Source organism: Aedes albopictus, chromosome 3, assembly GCF_035046485.1.
Source record: "Aedes albopictus strain Foshan chromosome 3, AalbF5, whole genome shotgun sequence".
Taxonomy (NCBI): Eukaryota; Metazoa; Arthropoda; class Insecta; order Diptera; family Culicidae; genus Aedes; species Aedes albopictus.
The window spans coordinates 20,420,223-20,443,199 of record NC_085138.1 but is presented as its reverse complement, the minus strand read 5'-3'; the positions used below and the strand labels follow the sequence as shown (position 1 = coordinate 20,443,199).

The window sequence follows — 22,977 nt, the reverse complement described above, 5'->3', positions numbered from 1 at the left end:
ATGTGCATCATTGGTACAAATGTGGGCTCGGTTGATCAATGTTTCGCGAAGTATAAACCGTTCGGGTAAAACACTATTATTTAGACAATTAATTTTTGAGCTGTCATATCTCGGAAACCAGTGAACCGAATTGAATGATTTTTTTTAACGTATATCAACAATATATTGATACTTAATACGACGTTATAAAATGTAATATTTTCTCACGGCAAATTAAGTTATTCCGGGTTGAAATTTTTACCCATATAGAGGAAAATAAGTCAAATTTACAATACCACACAAAAATTACTAAATAGGGTCTAATATATCTGATTAGAGATAATTTGAGAATAGAAATGGAAAATCTTTGGATATAAACACTAAAATGTATTGACATTGATGTACAAAAAATACCTTTTTTCGAGAAAAATCCAAAAAGTTTTTTTTTTTTAGTTTTTATTTATGTGTATTTTAACTTCGATGCTAATTCTACACTCAAAATTCCAAAAAGTGTCAATCCATGATAACTTTATTCAACGTTTAAAAAGTACCTATGTTTTAATAGTTTGTGAAGCATTTACATATTGTTAGTGTACGTTCAAAATTTCATTCAATTCGGTTCACTGGTTTCCCAGAAATGACAGCTCAGAAATGAGTTGTCTAAAAAAAAACCATTTCCCGAATGGTTCTAACTTTGCGAAAAATTAATCAATCGAGCCCAAATTTGTACCAATGATGCACATATGATAGGTTGACAAACAGTCAAAATTGGATATTTTTTGATGCACTCTATGAATAGTTATAGCATGTTGAACTTTTTTGTGAGAGAAAAAAAGTTGCCTATCCCAAACATTTTGGCCACCCCCTGTATCTGATTTAGATATGGTGAAAAAAATCAGTGGTTTCCAATCTATGGTCACGGATCGCGTGAATATATCAAGAACCGTAAGTGTGACGACCAAATGATAATGTTTTTTTTGGATTCTACGCCTTTGGACCAATTTACTTAAAAATAGCACAGTGGTTCCTAAAATGACATTACGAGCCACGGGAATTTCCGCTTTGCTTTCTAGTGCTAGAAAGTAAAGCAAAGGTTTTTTCGGATTATTCATCTTAAGCAGCAGTTTCTTTAAAACAGATGTATTTCAAAGTTCAGTGGTTTCCAATCAATGGTTACGGGCCACGAAAAAATCTCAAAACCTTAAATTTGTGGATGAAAAGAAAATGTTGTATTTTTATTCACGCCTCACGGAGCACTAAAGCCTGTGCACTTTAGAATCGGTACACTTTCAACCGGCTGCAGATCAAAAACGGTTTAACCTAGAAAAAAATGTTGTAAGAAGCAAATGATGCTTATTTATTTTATTTTGTAGGAAAAATATGAAAAAATCAAGTTTTTATTTCAGCAAGATAAAATTTTGACCTGATTGTGAAATTCATGCCATTTTATTCTGCACAAACAAATGATCGTCAACATTTGCAAATTTCACAGCTTACGGGCTGCTATTTCCACAAGAAACAAAATTATATTCATCAAAGATATGCTCAAAACAAGTTACGACATTAAACTCTTGACAAATGTGATTTACAAGACCATAATAAACTTATAGCCTTATTGTCCATTCACGCTATATTCAAAACAAAATTTTAATCAAATAATTTTTTTATGAAAAAATATTTCCTATACACTCTGTCCATTTTCAATAAGACCAGATGATTTTTGAGTGCCATTTCTCAGGAAGAAAACACATCACTTCAATTTATACCATGATATGTTTGTGTGAGTGAAACCTGTGCCATGCATAGGAATAATCGTGTGTGTGCGAACGCAGCAAGCAGTAACTATTGTTTTTGCGATTTATCGTGTCCATTTTGTATAAGACCACTCTCAGATTCGCGTGTTTTTATTGTGCTGCATCAAAATGCCCAAGGGTAAAGTGCTCACTGAGAAGAAGAAGGGAAGAATCGAAACATTTCACCAAGAAAAAGTTGGAATTAAGGTCCCTTTAGACATGACTCATATTTGGTCAAACAAGCCCAACAAAAGACCAACACAGCGTGAACCTTAGCAATGAATATCGGGCTTCAATGCAAATATTTGTCATAATAACAAACAGTCCAGTCCCATCAAGCAATTATCTTGCTGATCCAGAAGGATACTGTAGAGAAAGAGATCGGAAGTATGAAATATAAATAATGATCTAACGTACGAATAAAGTATTCAAATATATAATCGATATAAAAGTATGTGCTCCCAATTCTGTGTTGCGAAATTGCCCAATGCTTCACAGTCCGAGCGACTGTCAAACTTGGAATGTCGACTGTCGACTTGTTACGCAAACTGTGCGCCGTGCTGTGCTGTGAGCGAGTCAGTTGATAGACTGATGCAGTAGACGACGGACAGGATTGAGGTCGACGCTCTGCCGGTCAGAGCGTCGAAAATCAACAGAAGATGCAGCTGGCAGGCAGTGAGGTTTTTGGAGTACTCTCACTGCGGCTGGAGCTGCTGGTAAGTGACAGAGTTGGTAGCTCTGGTCACGACAGATACGAAAAAAATTAGGTAGAATAGCTTAGAATTCGACTAAATTCTTGATGCAAATCAAGCAAACTTTGAATTTAAAGGTTTGCCTGGAGACAGTTTGACAAGTTTTGATAAAAAGCCCGCATATTGAAAGGACAAAAAAAGTTAAAGCTCCTAACCTTACAGATTTGTTTTGCAAAAACTCACATAAATCAGCAGTGGAATTTGGTAAGCTTTTATATAATGTTACTTTTCGAAACCTTCAATATTACAATATAACTCTGAAATTTGTAAAATATTCTAGATTGTTTTAAAAACATTTAGACAATCTTCAGCGACGAAAAGAAGTTCAACCTGGATGGTCCGAGCGGCTTTAATGGATACTGGCGGATTTAAGGTGAAACATCAAGAAATCCCATTGCAATTTTTCATACAAACTTTAGAGGCACAAATTTGACGAACAAAGCATCGAGCCAAGCCGCACTTGTTTTTCCTGGCTTTGCTCACTTGCTAAAAGAGGCAGTTTTTACAAATCGAGAGCATTTGTTTACGAATTTTCATGATTGGAGTTCTTGAAAACGAGAGTAGGGGACCAAGTCGGCCATTGTGGCAGCCATGTTTGTATTCTCTGAAGTTTCTCCTTAAGGAAGGAAGAACTTTTTTTTAACTGGGAACTTCGGTAGTGGCACATGCATGGTGTGGGCAGGCTTGTGTGTATGTAATCGGAAAGCTGAAGATAGCGTTCACGTCTTTCAAAATGATTAGTAAAAACTACATCAGTATTCTTGAAGGACATCTTCTCCCTTTTTTGCCTACATTCCAACAGGCATTATCCGCTATTCATATGTACCAGCAACAAAACGAAGCAATGGTTCAGGGACCAAAAAATTGATTTACTCGACTGGCCGGCAGGTTCACCTGATTAAAATCCAGTTGAAAACCTTTGGGGAATTTTGATTCAACGAATTTATACTGAAGGAAAGCAGTAAGTCACCGTTGACACAACTGAATGGGACAACATTGAGAAATCTGTTCTACTGAATATAGGCTAATCCAGATGACCACCAATCGTAGAGGCGCATGGTGAGATAAGGAGAAACTCGTTTGTTTACATAAAAAAGTCAATTTTTTGTCGTCAAATTTTACTCATTTTTTGCTATAGAACTTGCTGTTTTCCATTTGCAATAGCTTCCATTATCATCATTCTTGATGCCCACGCCGACAGACATCGGATTGGCTAGCTAATAAAAAATCCGGAAGATCGCCCTCCGGAGGCATAGCAAGAGCTCCTCAAACTAATCACATAAATTGTCCGTAAGTACCCACCGGATCTAAGCGCAATTGAAAGAGAATTAAATTTTCTTTCCAAAAAGTGCTCGTTTGTTTCTTTACGATGCGGAATTCGATACGAAAAAGTGAAAAAAGTGCACTTTGCCTATGCTGCGTCATGGCACTTTTTGGAGGTGTCACGTTTTTCGTAGGGTTCTCCTTCCTGCCACCAGATGCGGAGGGATCGTTAGCTTCCGTTGGATTCACCTATAGTAAACAGTATGCCAAATCGAATTTCCGAAACCATTAATCGAAATGGTAAAGCTACGAATTATTGAACTTACAATATGTTAATTTTTATAAGTTTTACTCAATGATAATATGTAATATACTAGATGGTCTTATAGAAATTGGACACCTCGAAAACATAAAGTCTTATTACAAAAGTAAAAGAAGAAACTTTTAATCAAAATAAATTTAAGACAAAAAATAACTTGTAATGCATTATACAATTATACGCACATTGACCCGAAATTGTTATTATTGTAGTTGACTTGAAACAATTTGGGGGTGGTCTTATAGAAGTTGGACAGAGTGTAGATGTGATTCTATGATCACAAGTAAAAAACTTTTGACAGGGTGGCCACTAAATATCAGTTTTGAAATTCCCGTCTTTTTCCCGGTACGATTACTGAAATTTTCCCGGTTTTATAAATGCACATTTTTTTAGTAGGTAACGCCCAATTTTCGTATCATATGGATGATAGGTACTATGTAAAAATGCACTTGCAATCCTGTGAATATTATGTAATAGATATTTATAGTTTAATATTATTCGTGACGTAATGCATCTATGGAAAAAATGGAAATAACTACCAATGATGACATAAAAGGCGTATGCTACACAATTACTTACAACATATTTTCATTCAGCTCCAAATAGTGCATAATTCAAGCTTTCCCTCACTCATTATTTTACTTATTTTCTTGTACTAAAAAAACAAGCGTAGAAGTGGTAGCTAACTATGACAGATCTATAATATAGGTTTTTTTTTTAATTTTATTCATTAGCGTAAATGCCCTAACGCAACTTCATTGGTGTTGTTTCCGGGGATTCCTCCAGGATGTCCAACTGAGTATTCCCCTAAAAACTTACATCTGGAGATTCTTACAAAGTTTTGTACGAGATTTCATCTTTCGATTACTCCAAAAATACTATCTTCAGTAACTTCTGTTAGCGATTTTACCTTGTATATCTTTTGTGGATTCCTCTAGATTCCTTAACCGTCCATAACTAGCGCGGTTGGCCACCACCGCCAGCACCACGCTAATACTGAATACAAAAAGCGAGATTTTTTCAACGTGTTGTACAAAACACAACAGCGCGATCGCTCGAGGGTTAATGGATTTATTCAGGAAAAGGTTCCTTTAGGAGGGAATTTAGGATTTTAGTCAGTCTGTTGGCAATAAGGGAATAGAACTTTTGGTCTGGGATCATGAATTCTACCTAGGGATTTCTCCTGAAGGATTCCCAAAAGAATCTCCCACATATATAGAAGGTTTCCCAAGGAACTCTTGGAAGAGTTCTCGATTACAAAACTCCCGTAGTAGTTTGATTCTCAGGATTCTGGAGTATTTCCAGAAATAACTATCGTAAAGTTTTTGTAAGAAATTTTGGGAGATCATCCAGAAGGAACTCCTGGGTGATTTGCAGAGGGAGCTTCTGAAGGATGCCCAAAAGCAACTCCTGGAGCAACTCCAAAAGCAACTTTCATAAGCAACTCCTGGAGGTTTCTTTGAACAAACTCCTGGAGGGTTCCCAAGAAGAACTCTTGAAGGAAACGCAGTAAGAAACACTGGAGGAATTCCAAAAGCAAATATAAAATAAAGATAAAATTCAGCAAAACCTCTTGGAAGTTTTCAAAATCAAAGTTTCAAAAAGCACTCCTGCAGAAATCGTGCAAAGAACTCGTGGAGATGGATGAGTAACAGAATGATATCCTGGAGAAATACCAGAAGAAACTCTGTAAAGAATCCCAGAAAGAACTCCGGATTGATTTCTAAAAAAAAGCTTTCGGAGGAATTCCAGAAGAAAATTCTAGGGAAACTCCAGAGGAAGCTCCAGGAAGAAAAGGAAAATTTTTCTGGAGGGATTTCAAAAAAAAATCTGGGAAGAATTCCGGTAGAAAATTTTGAAGATTGGAGCAACTCCTGTTACAATTGCGGAAGGAAAATCTTAATGAATCTTAAAAGGAACTCTTCAATAAATTGCAATAGGTTGTCTTGATTAAAACCCAGTTTAGTGGTTATGATTTTCTTATCTATTAAAAAAAACTAGAATAAATTGAAGAAGGGACACGGGTTTATCCAAAAATAAGCTTTTGAAAAAAATCTCAGATGTAAGAATCTCTTTCCTCGAAAAAATCTCATCGAATTCCAAGAGATAATCAAGCGGTACAAAAACCTAGAGGAATTCTAGAAGAAACTTCTTGAAGAATCCCAAGTTCTATTTTAAGGAAATTACAAGTGAATGCACAGGCGAATTCCTTGGGATTTCGTAGAAGTATCCCAGGAGTATTTTGGTTTGGCTTTGATTTTACGTTTTACAGATTTTTTATGAGGTGTAAACATTCCTATATACACATCAAGTTACTCTTAACAACAATTTTCCCGGTAATCATTCCAAATTCCCGACTTTTTCCCGCTTTTTTCCCGGTCGTTCCGAATTCCCGTCTTTTTCCCGGTTTTCCCGTTTTTCCCGGTTCGGTGGCCACCCTGTTTTGAGTAGATTCAGTTTTATTTGAAAAATCGTTAGATATTCCACGCCTTAAAAACACATCCAATGAATTTCGTCAGCAATAGTCCATACAGCTTTCGAGCCACGATTATTTATATTGTTCTGCATCAAATCATTGGTTTCTTGTATACCAATACTATTCGTATAGTATCCTTCCCGTATGCGTATTTGCTGAACTAAAGTTTATGCGAAAACAACTTTTTCGACCTTAAATATCTATGCAAGCCTTTGATTTTCCATAAAACCCTTCAAAGGCTTACCATAGCTATATTGTAAATTTTAAAACTCTCATGGAATATTTTACCTCCCTATATCAACAATCATAATATCAACAACTATTCTGTACTGCGTAATTGGTGGGTTTGGTAATTATATATTCCTACACAAATCTTGAATCTGACAATGATTGGTTTTTGCTCAATGTGTGCAGAAAAAACTGGCACTATTTAAGAATTCAGATCAATAGTTCATCTAAAAATATAAAAACAGCAAATTTTATATGTTTCCTACAAACTACAATAGATAAGCATCAATTGCTTCTAACAACACTTTTTTCCAAGTGACACCGTTTTTGAGCGGCAGCTGGTTGAAAGTGTACCGATTCTAAAGTGCGCAGGCTTTATAGTATTGTTGCACAGCTCAGAGGTTTCCAATCTGAGTTCACAGGCCACAAGCGTCTTCCTCTCCTCTTCTTGGCGTAACGTCCTCACTGGGACAAAGCCTGCTTCTCAGCTTAGTATAATATGAGCACTTCCACAGTTTTTAACTGAGAGCTTCCTCTGCCAATGACCATTTTGCATGTGTATATCGTGTGGCAGGCACGAAGATACTCTATGCCCAAGGAAGTCAAGGAAATTTCCTTCATGAAAAGATCCTGGACCGACCGGGAATCGAACCCGTCACCCTCAGCATGGTCATGCTGAATACCCGTGCATTTACCGCCTCGGCTATATGGGCCCACAAGCGTCTTGCAAGAACCGAAAGTGCTAGGAAGAAGTGCATGTTTTCCAGATTGGTCATCTCAAGGACAAACGTTCTCAATATAGAAGATGTGTTGCGAATATCAGTGGTTTTCAGTTTATGATCACGGGCCACGCGATCATATTGAGAAATAGAACCGAAGGTATGAAAATGAAATGAAATTATTTTTTTGGAAATTTCAGGAAATCTCAATTGGTTTCAGAGGTTTTAAGGGTCCCAAGTGGCTTGAGACATGTCTCAGAGGGTCTCAATGACATTTCAAGGGTTCCCCACACTGGGCCACGAGCGGGATCTAGCAAGTAAAAACCTTTAGCGTTTTGGGAGTTCTTTTTTTTTTGAGTATGTATCTTCGGAGACTTGTATTTATTTTTCCTGTAGTACTTATATGTGGTAGTTTTGCGCATAAGTGGCGCTGCGATACTAACTTTATTGTTTTATGTCCTAGAAGTTTCCTCAATAATAAATAAAGTCCCCGAAGACACCAAAGTTGTGTGAGTTCAAATAACAAAGTTATACTAAAAATAGTAAAATTTATGTAAAAATCACGTTTTCATTACTATTTTTAATGTTAATTGTAAATTTATCAATTTTAGCACCTCACACGTGTTAATCAAAGTAGCCTGCATCTGATGATACCAACTTTACAGTTTTTCGGGACATTCAAAAGGTTTTTTGGACAAAATAGTAAACATTACTATGATTTTTACTAGCAGATTTTTCAAAAAGTTGCAAATTTCGGCAAAATTTGATGCTTGCTTCAAAATATACCACTCAAGATCTATAAAATCTGAAAGTTTTCTGGAGGAATAATTAGGAGTTTTTGAGATATCTTGTATTTAAATATTGATATTTTTAAGCCTATTATTTTTTCCGCTTGTCCGGGAGAGGGAGGGGGGAGGGGTTCTAAGAGGTCCCAGAGATATTTCAGAGAATGTCAGGAGCATTCCAACGGTTCTCATAGGGTTTGATGGGAGATCTAAAGAGGCTGCATGGACGTTTCAGGGGGACAAGGAGCATCTGAATGGCCAAGATATGGTGTAAGTGCTTTACATACTACATACTATATGCCAAGTAGACCGTCACTTCAGCTTAGCATTATAACCATGATAACCATTTATTGTAAGATGTGATCCTTGAGGTCTCCTAGGACTTCCGGCATTTGAAAAATTATCATAGCCAGTGATCACAGATCGCGGACCACTGAAAACCATTTCCACTTTCTCATCGGACTTTAGAACATCACTTTATTGCAATTAGTGCTCCTTGAAATCCAGTATCCAAAAAGCATTCATTCATTCATTCATTTAATCTTAAAAACATTTACACCTTCATCTCGAACTTTCGGTTCTATCGAAATCAGTATGCTCTGTGAACACAGCTTGGGAACCACTGAACTTTGTAACGCCACTATATAGAGATGAATGCTTTTTGAGATGCAGAATTTGAAAACCTTTTTCATTTTTCAATCGCACTTTTTATATCTGTATTGACGAGATTTCCAGCCCTGGGCCAGTGATGGAATTACTCTCATCATGAAGCAATTTGCGAGTGTAAAGCCGTACAAGGCTTACTCACGATTCCGAGAGTAAAAAGTGTGTGAGTTTATTCGCACCCGCCTGCTTCGTGAGTAAGAAGCAAAACAAAAACAGAAACACTCATGATTTTTTATTCGTGAACGACTAGTGGAGGTGTGGGAAGTGCATTTTATTGTGGTTATAATAGCAAATTCAGTGATTATCCAACATAAACTAATGCATTATGCTTCATTATTCCTGAAAAGCAGCATTGCCAATCGTTAAAATGCGTTTTTTGTCAAAATGCAAAAAACTCACGAAGCTTCGCGAATCACATGCGAGTGCTTGCCAGCTCCGTTTACTCACGAATAAAGAAGGGCGAGTATTCTCGGGCCCCTGTTGTTCACGAGTAGGATTGTTTTGATTTGTGTCTGCTCAGCTTCAATCTTCATCATTTTCCATCTCTGCCCACGCTTTACTTCCCTTCCGAAGGTAGAACTCACATTTTTTGTGAGTTTGTCGGGAGTGGAATTCGATCCCAGGTCCTCGGCGTGATAGTCAGATGCTTCAATCATCCCACCAGGTCCACTTCCATTAATCGCATTTTCTGCTTGTGAACCACTGGTCTGCGAAACACCACTATATTGTAATACCGTCCACCCCCGTTGGTTTGACCTCATCTAATCTGAACACTCTTTAATTTGACCCCCTCTAATCTGCACATCGTTCATACTAAAAATGTCATTCTGCTTATGGAACGGGGTGAAACGGACCGCAGAATCAAAACAAAACAGTAAAAAGAGTTACCATCAGTGTGTTTTTCGATGCCCACAGGGTTACTAGAAGTTCAAATTAAAAAATAAACCCCGTTGGTTTGCATGAGGTGTCGTTCAAACCAACGGGGGTAGACGGTACTTGAAATGTACATGGGGGCATCCATAAAGTACGTCACGCTTAGAGGGGGGTTTCTGAGAAGTGTGACAAGAAATGTATTGAGTATAGGAAAAACCCGTACGAAGGGGGGAGGGGGGGTTGAAAATTCCCATTTTTAGCGTGACGTACTAAATGGATGCCCCATGCTTCATGAGACGCAGAATCCGAACAAAAAATTCCCACCCGCTCCTAGGAATGTCGGATCTTAAGAAGTTCGTGGAACCTCGTGGCTGTGCGATTAGCGTCACCAAGCGTATAAACGTACCGTGCCGTGGGGTGAGGGTTCGATTCCCGCTTCGAGTGATGAAACTTTTCACAAGAAATGTTTCTTCTCGTATCCACTGGTGCTCGTAATATGTGTCGTGTCCGTTGTCTAGTGTTAAGTTTCGTTCAGTCTCTGCACAGCCTCTGGCTGAAGACGATGTCCGTGTCTTTTTTTACATATGTATCACATGTTAGTTGTTCCCGAATACCTAGAACTCCAATTTACGCACAAGGAGCGTAAATGGGGAATTGTTATTTGACGATTAGCATTGAACGTGTCCGTGTCTATAATTCCAAGATAAATTGATTGAGAAATTTATCCCTAAACATATTAAAAATAGAAATAAGATAATCATTTGAAGTCAAGTGCAAATTACAGTAGACGGTCGATAACTGTAACAACTGGCGGACGTCAAAGCACTGTTAGTTGCTGCAGATCGCAGGCAATATGCATTTGAAAAACGTCGCATTGCAGCAAAAGTGCATGCAAAAAACGTCGCATCGCTGCTGTCATTTCATTTTCACGGATAGTGATGCGGTAGCTACAAATGGTTCCACTTATCAGACTTGCAGTTAAAAAAGTATTACAGTAAAACGTTTGCAACGAGCGAACGTCTACTGTATTCTATAGTGGACCCTTCGTGACTCTTACCATGTCAAAACGGGGACAATAGTGGATCTCCTTAGATTTAACCAATAACGATCTAACAAACGTGTTGGTATTTACAAATCTGCTGAACTAATCGAATCATTGCTTACCACCGTAATATGCGAAACCGAAATGCAAGAGTAAAGGGTAAGGTTCACTATTAATTAAGAATTCGCAATTATTGTTCGAAATATTGCCCATTTAGGGTAATTCGCCAATTGTTGAACGGTTAGTGGGGGTAGGCGGGGCATAATGGAAATTTCACGGTAAATTTCCAGATTTTAAAAACAAATTGCTTGATTGTAGTTTAATTACCTCAAATCCAATGAATTGGTGACGAAACATTTGTCAAAAAAGCCGTTTGCTTTGAAAAAATAGTCAAAATGCACTTCACGCATCAAGTACTGGGGAAATATTATAAGAATCAGCTGACCTAAAATAAGGTTTTGGCATCGAAATACGAATGTAATGGGTATCTATCGAATTTCTTGATATTTACTGGGTCAATGAAATGTGTTTGTAACACTTTCAAAATATTTGTATAATTATTTTGTTAAAAAATATACTTTAAAAAGTTGATAGTAGGGTGGGGCAAAATGAGCAACTGATGGAAAAATGATGAAATTTTTTAACATTTTAAACAAACGATTTTCACTTTTGGTTTTCTCTGTTACGATGCATATAGTAAGGTTTTATCATTAATTTCCAATTTATTAGCTTTAAAAAATCAGTATCTGTAAATATCACCGTTTAAAAATGCCTTATTAGTATACTCCATGGAACCCCACAGTTCCCTACAAATTAAAACTCATAATCCCCTCCTATTATCATTGGTTGTTGTCGGTATGCTTTATCATTGACAAGAACAGTCAGTTAGTATTTGGTTGTGTACAAAACAGGAATCGAGCATCTTGCCCCACCTAGGGTGCTCATTATGCCCCACCCCTGAAACGCAATCCATGATTTTATACGTTTTTAAAAACATTAAATTTTGCAACATTTATAACTATATTCGAAATTTCAACGATTAGTTTTTATAAGTTAAGGTTCAAATGAGGATTATACGTCAAAATTACACATAGATTGCGCTTAATTTACTGGATTTGGTGGCAAAATGCTTGAGCTGCTCATTATGCCCCGCCCACCCCTACTGCCATTTTGGTTTTCGTTTGTTTTTCCGTGCATAATTCCACTTTAGTTGAAAAATATCCAGTGAACGTCTAGATCTACTCATCCCTTATACTGCCCATTGAATTTGTATTCCCTTAAATTCCATTTTCTAAGAGAAAATAGAACATTTGTATGGGAAGTCTGTAACCCAAATGTTGAACGCTTCCTTAAGCTAGCTCATCCTAATGTTGGACGGTTCTCGCCAATAGGACAGATCGGTGAAGTACTAGATTTGTAGTAATGAGCTGAATTTTTGTATGGTGAGAAGGTCGATTCTCCGTTTCTACTATGAAATGGTGCAAAAAGCGTGGGTATTATGATTCCTTGCTTAATTTGAGGCTGTTTGAGCAAAACTTTGGGCAACGGTATTGTTGTTTTCTCCATTTCTTGCAACATAAACAACATATTTATCCAAAGTTTTGCTCAAACAGCATCAAATTAGGCAAGGAATCATAATACCCACGCTTTTTGCACCATTTTAATGCAGAAACGGAGAATTGACCTTCTCACCATACTAAAATTCATCTCATTACTACACATCTAGTACTACACTAAACGTGCCCCATTGTTGAACGGTTAAAGCTTTATTCGTAATTGATGACGTATAACCCGACATCAACCTATCATTCACCTGTTTTGGCCACCAAACCCAACATAGACCCAACAGCTACCCGATGTGAGTCCAACAGTGGTCCAACATTTGATAAAATTTGACCCGACATCCGATATTTTTTCACTCTGGCGGATTTTTTTCCGGGTTTTTCGTGTTTTGTGCCCAGCAAGTCCGAGCTAGTGACAATTCATTTAAATGACAAGGAATCGCTCATTTGAAGAGAGCGCTAGTGGACTGAAATTGTTTTAAACATGACTAGATGCAAAAATGGCTGAAAAGATTTGATTAGAAGTGAAAACGACAGAAGAAAAGTATGCCTTTATAAGCTCCTGAAACACTTCTGGTAACCCATGGTACCCACTCAACCCCCAAGAACACTCGTGGAACTACCCTGAAATCCCTTGAAAACCCGTGGGTTGCTCCTGAACCTCCTGGAATGCCTTGAAATACTCCTGGGACCCCTTTAACACTCTGAATTCCACTTGAACAACTCTGGAATGCTCTTGAAACCCATTGAAAACCACTGGAATCTTTCTGAAGCCCACTGGAACACCCCTGGAACATCCTTCGAACGTCCATGAAACCCCTTGAAATGCACGGTTAGGTAAAGTGAAAAAAATATCTGGCAGTCATGCTAGCATCGTAGGTTATGCCAGTGTTCAACAATTGGATCATGGATGCATAATGATAGTCTGATAAGAAAAATATTTTTTCAAATTAAATTACAATGAAAAACAATGTTAAACTGTTAAGAACATCCTTCCAGTTCTTGTAACTATGGTGTGCCTTTGATATTTGTGGTCGATTTGCCCGCAAAGCTTATTTCGTAACAGCAATTTCTTAAAATTAATCTTAAGAATTGTGCAGTTTTCGTGTCATCAGCGGTACTAAATTTTTAATCAATTTTTTTGACATAAAATATGTATAATTTTGTAAATTAATTATAGCAATATCGTGACCTACATGTATGTACATGCATCTACATCATACGTTTACGTTGGATGAAAATTGCTTAAGTAAGATTTATAATAAAATATTCAGAAACTGTTCAACATTTGGGTAGTGTTCAACGATTGTGCGATATTTGCCAGAAAACCATTCGCCAGAATGCCATTGGCCAGAAAGACAAATGCCAGAAAATACCATTTCCCAGAAAACCGTTTGCCAGAAAGAACCATTTCCCAGAAAACCGTTTGCCAGAATGTACCATTCCCCAGAAAGTACCATTTCCCAGAAATTTCCAAAGTTCTCAATCCAGAAGTGTTCCCAATCTAAAGATAATTTAAAACATTCTTATTGAAAAATAAATCGTGTTTTTTTAATTTGTTTGCTATCAATTAGCCTACTATAACGATTATAAAAATGAAAAACTTTATTTATTGATTAAAACTAGCTGTACCCGGCAAACTTTGTCTTGCCTACTGCGTTTTTTGACGTTTCAAGCCCCTAGCCAAGCCCAAGTACCCTTGAAAATGTATGAAAACCCGATTTTCAAAAACTTTCAATTTTCGCATGTTTTTCGTCTCATAGACTTCCCTGGGGTAAAAACTAATAGAACAAAACTTAGACGACCCAAATCGGACCATGCGTTCGCCAGTTATGCGCGGTCCCACGTATGCCACTACATTTTCTATATATAGATAAGAAGTTCAGGTGCGCTGGTTTTGTTTACGAATAAATTTGTGCACTCGAAATCGTGAATAGGTGCCGAAGTCAGATATTAAGTCGGCCATTTTGGGATTCTAACAAGTCTGTCCTTAACATATGTGGGCATATGGTACTATGGCTAATGGCGCTCCGGCTACTGTTATAGAATCTTAATATCAATGGTTAAAGGACATTCGGCTGAAGGCCGTTGGATCGAATGTCATTTGATCGAAGTTCATTAGGTCAAAAAGTTATTTCGCCGAATGGCCATATTTTTTTGTTCGTTTTCTTTTTTATGCTGTTAAAATAATTGTTGGAAGTTGAAGCTACTGTATTTTACCCATGAATCTTTCCTTCTTTTAAATATAGGAACAATAAACGGGTTTAAGATCTGTTAATTATTTTTTCAATAATTAAACTATTAGTTCCGCAATACCAATATCGTTTTATGGTTTCAACATAATCAACCATTTTGCCAAAAACTAGTCTTACAATGAAACTAGAAAGAACAGCTTGTGTTTAGATGAAGGAAAAAATCACTATTTGAACTAGAGAGAATAGCTTCGTTGTAGAAAAATAGTTTTTTGCACCGAAACCGTTGATGTTCAACTAGTAAATTTTGCCTTCTTTTAAACATAGGCTGTTCTTCTTAGTTAGTAAGACTAGATTTTGACATTAATTATTGATTGGGGTAAAACAATAAGGCAATAATAATATAGAAGAAGTATCACCTAATTATGGGAAAACCGAAAAAAATTAAGAAGCCGTTCCGATTCCTGTTCCATAATCACTGAATTGTTATTCGTGATCATCATTCTACCCATTGACCATTCGACCTAACTTCGGTCAGCATTATTTTCACCATACCAGATGTTTGTAGCCTAGTTACATCGAAGTTTCGCGCTTAGTATCATACAGGCGTCTCTGCAATGATCGATTTCTCTGCTCAATAACTAGTGGATTGTACGACATTTCCTCGAAAACCAGTTCCCCGAATGAAGTTTCCCCGAAAGTTTTTCCCCGAAAAACGATTCCCCGAATGAACCGTTTCCCCGAATAGACCATTTCCCCGAAATAGGTATGTAAAAATTCAAAACAAACCTAACACTCTGATATTTCCCATCGTACACCGATTTAACGGTCTATTTAAAAACTTGATAGTCGGCCAACTGGCCATCCGTGGCGCTCGCATCGATTTTGTTCGAGTTAGACGTTTGTCCACTACCGCCACCTAGCTGATGGTTAGTTGTTCTTTTAGCATTGGGCGAATACGTTTTTGTGACTATGATTTGATTCCAAAAATGTTCGAAGTGTTACGTCTGTTTGTCTGTGTTTTTTGGTATTATGAGCACCCTGCATTTTCTCTTGAATCATTTTTCAAGACAAAATAATAATACGGATGTTTGAACGACGTTTGCTCTTCTTCTAAACAAAGGTCGTTTTTTTTTTGTTCTGATAGGGCTTTCAACTCAAAACACGCTCATCTAAGAATATACCTTCTTTGATTCATAGACTGTTCTTTCGAGTGTTGTTTTATATTCAATTACTGAAATCGCCCTTAAAACATTACCTTTGAAATGAGTAATCGAGGTTGAGGTAATCTGCTAAAGATCATTATCGGCATAAAAGATGTAGGCTAGCTGTAACACATTCGATACGGAAAATGTAAGGTATGATTGCTTTCAAAGAAAGTCACAGCACAATTTGTATATGTATTTTTGATAATCGATAGATTATAGCCAAACTTTACTGAATTAACATTTGGAATCGTTTATGTTGAAAGAAGGAAGAATCTCGGATAAAGATTCCTATTATAACGTCCATAGACACTAGAACAGTTTGACACCAAAGAACAAAACATCAATATTAAAAATACCTGCTAATTTGACTGATACATCTGATGATAAATTCTACAGGTCAACTTGAAAGAACAGCCTATGTTTGAAAGAAGGGAAATTTATTATGAAAAGGTTATCAGTCAGATGATGACACTAGGTCAATGCCCATTCGGTCTACTGATCACTATTCAGCTTAACCCTCCTAAGATGTTACGCTAGACAACTAATGAACCTATGGGCATTTACCAATATTTCCTACCTCATCGTTTATACCCCGTGGATGACGCTACTATTGCCATAAAACCTCAACATGTAGGTTCCACCCGTGTACATATATCTAAATAGTTGACTCTGTCATTGCCCTGAAGTTTTCGTGCAATTTATTAGGACATCGGTGAGCTGAATGTATGTATGGTGAGATGATACATTCTCCATTTAATTATCATACCTCGAAATGAATATTACAAAAGCCAAAGTTCTACCTAAAATAATAAGAATTTGTGAACGAAAACTAATGTTTAGTTAACCCTATTGGGCTCATGATGACACAGTCACAGAATTAGCTTCAGCTAATACTCAACGAAGGTTAAATGGCAGATGACATACCGTTTTCGGGGAAGTGATACATACGGGGAAACATTTTTCGGGGTAATGTTACATTCGTAGAAAAACTTTCGGGGAAACTCCGTTCAGGAAACTGGTTTTCGGGGAAATGTCGTACAATCAACTAGTGGTGAGTCATTTCCAGTTGTTTTCGTTGTTTAGTCGTCCTTTATCGAAACAAACCAAGAGATCATCCTAGCAGCGAACATATTGAATTATAGTAAAATATTGAAACTGACGGACGACATTTTTTATGTTGATGGACTGAAATATATGCACCAAATTCTCACAATCACATCTTTAGTTCCAATCAATTCTTGGAAAATTGAGAAAATTTCAATCTGCCCGAAAGTACCATTTGCCAGAATGTACCAATCCCCAGATTTTAATATTTAATATTTAATTCTGGGGATTGGTACATTCTGGCAAATGGTACTTTCGGGCAAATAATATTCTGGCAAATGGTACATTCTGGCAAATGGTTTTCTGGCGTTTGTCATTCTGGCGAATGGTTTTCTGGCGAACGGTTTTCTGGCAAATATCGCACAATCGTGTTCAACAATTAGCGAATTACCCTAGTTCACCACTAGACTATCGCAGTAGTTTTCACGAGTTCGAAAATGTAAATAAAAGTGCGCCAACCACATCCAATTAATCCGGTGTCTTCAGAGCACTTATTCTTCATTGATCGAAGTAATATTTAGTGCGCTGGTGAAGACACCAACTCGATTTGATGCAATTCGCACTTATAGAGAATGAGTGCGCAGTTCAGTGGCGAACGTAATGTGCGATAAGGATCGTCATGGAAGATGAAAAACGTGGTAAAATTTTAGAGAAACGTCAAATGCGCGATGACACAAAAAAGTCGTTTTTCCTACAGGTTGATGGCACAGCATACTGCAAACGCGATGTAAATCCCAAACGTTTTCGCAAACATCAGCTCGTTTGATCAGCCCAGTCCCACACCGAATGGTATGGCAAAAAAGAACACGGTAGAAACGCTCAAAGGACAACCAAAAACAACATTCGGAAATTAATACGCAGATTACAGTTGACTCTCCACATCTTGACATTGAACGGATAATCACGAGATAGGGGAAGATCAATATTTTTAATGAACGAACGGTAAGATTGAAAAAGTCTCCGTAAATAGTTATATCCGTGAACAAACAGACGGCAGACGCTACTTCGACATCCCTGTACATATTGGGCGAGTAATAGCCGTATAAGTCCGAAAAGGTGGAATTTAGCGATAATACTTACTAGGCTACGCACGCACTTGTGCATATCGACACATGGAGAGAAAGCTCGTAGATCAAAAATAGTCGAGATCGAATTCAGATGAGAAAATATCGACATGTAGAGAGGCATTACGGCCATGGCCATGGCCAGCACTGCAGTGCTGAAAATGTCATTTCGTCATGTCCAAATTCAACCACCTACAGCTCATTTTAGAAGCTGAACCTGAGAATATGGTGTATGAAAAACTTATGCTGCTAGACCAAATCAGCAATTAAGTCACGGAGAAACCGTTATTTTTCGAACATTTAAGGTAAATGTCACAGACTACCTTCGAAAAATGCCAATGATATTCATGGTGAATATCAATTGGCATTTTTCGAAGGTAGTCCGCGACATTTACCTTAAATGTTCGAAAAATACCGGTTTTTCAGTGACTTTCTTATAGAGCTGGTCTAGCCGAACAAGTTTTTCATATACCATATTCTCAGGTTCAGCTTCTAAAATGAGCTGTAGGTGGTTGAATTTAGGTATGACGAAATGACATTTTCAACACTAAACAGCCCAAACGACTTGATCGACTTCTCTTCGTTGACTCTCTTTTTGCTAATAACTTGATAATAACATACAAAATCGTTATTCTTCTTAATTATATAACAAGATGTATTCATCTTCTATGGATTTTACCCAATATTTGGATAACTCAAAGAGAACGCTATAATGTCAGTTAGGCCCTAATGAAAAATCATTGTCGAAGTATCGAGATAGGGAGAGATATCAAGATCAGACTTAAGGTACACTCGGTCAGACCAAAGGTCGTACAATCTTTGCCCAGACGCCAAATATTTGACCACTTTTGACAGATAAATTTTTTGCAAGTTGTTTGGCCCAATTTGCCCCTATTCATTTTTCGAGAGTGACAAATATTTTTGCTTGCCCAATACAACTTGGTCAAAATTTAGCTGTCAAAAGTGGTGGTCAAATATTTGGCATTGGTCAAATAGTGAAATATTAGCTTTAGAACATCGAGATATGGAGAGTCGACTGTATGTGGACAAATAATTGCACGTATACCAATATACCGGTTCCAACCAACGATGCGCGTATCGTTTGCGAAAACGGCTTCGACTGCAAGCTGTCCTCTCGAATGGAGAAAGAGAATAGCCAACACCGCGCTGATCGGAGTCGAATCTGAACCAGTGCTATTCATACGCGCGGTTGCGTGGATAGAGCGAACATGGAACGTGTGGGCAAGCTCACGGTTGAACAGTAAGCACACGGTAAAAAATCTGCACACTGCTATGAACTGCTTGGAGCTAGGCTTTGTTTTTGTATGGCACCGTAAAATGTAGAATAAAACGTTTCAGTAGGACAATACGTTTTTGTCAAAATCAACTTTCCCGGAAGTCCCTTCAGGAATTTCATTCACGCAGAAAAATGAGGCTTGTTTAAAACAATAAAACACATGGTTGATTCTCAAACTGACCATTTACTTATTCCAAAGTTATATTTCTTTGTTCTTACGTAGAGTTTATCGATCAAAACAACCAATTTCCATCATTCCATATGACGTTAAAAACTTCATTTGTATCAACAAAATGAGGACCACAAACATGACCCGGAAGCACTCACACATCTTTAAAATTCTTACCCCAACATTGCCACAACGAAGAAAGTGTAGCAAATCCATCACTACAACTTTCAAGTGCAGTTTTGGCCGTGATGGATAACGCGCAGGCACTCAAGACAACATCCACAAAAAGTTGGTCGGTTTCGCCTTTTTGTCTTTTTTTATTCGTTCTCGCTTCCATCCGCTCGACGAGTGTCTAAAAATAGATTTCCGAGCTGCCGCAGGAGCAGCCATCACCAACACAATCACATTCCGGCTTTGTTAGAGGCAAAAGTGCAGTCGTTTAAAACAATCCGGTATTTTATGTTGACACTACCAAATCTGTGTTTGTTCTAACAAACTGTCAAAAATTTCGGCAAATGAAAATATTTGTATTATCAAACAATGGAACAGTTCAGTTTTAACTAGAAATCAGTTTGTCGCTATAGCAAACTGAAAAATTGTTTGATTTGAACTAGAATTTAATTGTGTTCACAATTTATTGTTCTGCGTGTTAGGAGAAACACTCCACTTCTATGAAAGGTTTCTACAAAAGGTTTCAAGCAAATTTCCGTGAAATCTAGATATTTTTACAGAAATTTCTTCAAAAGTTCAATTTGGAATATTCCTTGAAGCTTTCTTAGAATTTCCTACCATTCCTGCTGGCTAAAATAATTTCAAAAACTTTTTTTTAAATAAAAAAAAAAATTTAAATTTAATTTTACCGTGCACTTTCTTCAAAAGTGTCGACAAAATGTACACTCAGCGAAAAAAAAAATAGCGAAATTCATCGGAATATAACTAATTCTTATGGATGACATAAGAATAGCTTATGAAAATTGATCGTGCTTGCTATGACAAATTTCATAAGACAGACTTATGAAAAGAACAAAAAAAAATCTTAAAATGATGCAGACTGGATTCGATCCATGAACGTCGAGATCACCGAGCTCGTGTTTTATCCACACGGCTACCGACGCTTGAGAATTCTATGTTGCTAAACATGAGTAAAAGCCAAGCTGTGAGACGATTTTACGTCATATAGTGACCTTATGTAATTCATCCGAATCATTATGAATTATTTAAAGGCCGTTTCATAAGTTTGGCCTTATGGAAATCTTAAGGTTATTTGGCTGAGTGTATTAAAAAAAGACACGGGCACGTTCAATGCTTCCAGTGAGCTACCCTCAGCCCCCGTTGGTTTGGAAGACACCTCATGCAAACCAACAGGACTAAGAATTTTGTTTCTGTAGTAATGATAAAGTTTGTGAAGAAAAATGTTTCAAACTAACGACAATTTTTTTTTGTAAAAAAAATTAAATGGCCTTGCAAGTAATGGGAATTGTCTGAAATTTGTGTCCGTTAGCGAAGCTGCTAAAAAGTTGCCTCATCAGCTGAACCATTTTGCGACATATATAATGAAGATAATGTCTGCTTCTTCATGCGCATCCTTTACTGTTGTCTCCGAGGAATCAGAATCGGTAAAAAACAATTGTGTTTTCTCCTTATTTTCTTCATGTTCTTGTTCTTATTAGGTGCGCAGAATTAGGAACCGGTAATAAATAGTGGTCCTAATTCTGCGCAGACATTTCACCACTAAGTTTTGAACATATAACTGTGAACTGTGTGGGCTTCGTGGCCGAGCGGTTAGCGGCGTCAGTCGTTTAGGTGTCTCGTAAGCCTCGGAGCGTGGGTTCGATTCCCACTCCAGTCGGGAAAACTTTTCGTCGAACGGAAAATTCTCCACTGGGCCACTGGGTGTCATATATGTTGACCGTTGTCATATGTTAGTAATGTTTAGTCTGTAGAGGCCGCAAGGTCGAAGACGGTGTAATTGTCTTTTTTTTATAATTAATAAACAAACATCATATAAATGCCACCATAGTTATAACTACCATATTCTATGTTTCTAGCAATCCGGTGAATGTAATAACGTTTCAACAAGATAGTTTATAATGGGGCTGTCCATTAATTACGTAAGGGTTTATGGGGGGAGGGGGAGTTTGCGAAATCTTACGCGCCATACAAAAATATTTGGGTTTTCATTTTTATGTACGTAAAGTATGCAGAAGTAATTTGTAAAAATTTCATTCAATTTGATCATACCGTTAACAAGTTATAGCCATATATGTCGCACTATGTCACAAAAAGCAGATGTGGTTTTTGGTATAGTGAAATTCAAACTGCTCTTACTTTGAAAGTACTCAACAAAAATGGCTGAAATTATCACTATAAACAGTTTAACACAACAATTTTACACTGTCAAAGTTTTATAAAAATCGGGAAAGTGTTACCAGTTCTACAGTCAAAATAGTGCACGCGGAACTAAAAATGGTCAAAAAGTACAGTATCGGACAATAAAAATGCACCAAAGCCGTTTTCCCATACAAACTAGTCAACTTTGGATTGCCGTATCTCAGTTATGTCTCAACCGATTGTTTTCATTTTTCTGTGACGAACTACAAAACATTTCAATTTTCAAAAACTATTGAAAAAGTTCAGTGATAACTATTGTTACAAAAATTACAGATAGGTTGAATTTTGACAATAAAAACGCACCAAGGCAAAACATTGTGCAGCTTAAAATGCTAAAGTCAGATAGCTATGGTGTCTTCAGCAAATTTATTGGTCATCACACAAGAAACATATTTGCCGCAGACACCATAGTGATTTGACTTCAGCATTTTTAGCTACATAATTTTTTGTCTTGGTGCATTTTTATTGTCAAAATTCAACCTAGGGTATGTGTGCCATCAGTAATCTCATGCTCCCATTTTCATCCTATTCGAAAACAAGCGATTACGGCACCGATTGATTCCGTTCTTTTTGTTTTCATGGGTGCTCACTTCTAACAAAAAATACAAAAATAAGAAACAAAACAAACAGCACTTCAATCCTATGTTTTTCGTAGGATGAAAATGGAAGCCACATGCTTAATAAGGGAACCAATACCCTATCTGTAACTTTTGTAACAATAGTTATCGCTGAACTTTTTCAATAGTTTTTGAAAACTGAAATGTTTTGTAGTTCGTCACAGAAAAATGGAATCAATCGTTTGAGACATAACTGAGATATGGCAATCCAAAGTTGACTAGTTTGTATGGGAAAACGGCTTTGGTGCATTTTTATTGTCCGATACTGTACCTAAAATTTACCTTGAAGCGATTTGAGCTTTGGATATTTACTAGAAAAAGCACTGAACCGATTTCGATCAAATTTTTACCACTTAAATGATACTATGTTAAAAAAATCGAGTGAAATTTTCAAACGTTTTGATGGAATAACAAAAAAGTTATAGCCAAAGCAATTTTTCTAAATTCTCATTTTATGATATCGACAATGTCTGCGCCA

The 22,977-nt window shown here is 37.1% G+C and overlaps 1 protein-coding gene across 1 annotated transcript in view; it reads right to left on the bottom strand.

Annotated features, from left to right (window-relative positions):
* Window positions 1-22,977, bottom strand: part of LOC109428072 (G-patch domain and KOW motifs-containing protein) — a 122,879-nt gene that overhangs the window by 15,926 nt on the left and 83,976 nt on the right. The gene's annotated exons all lie outside the window — the stretch shown is intronic.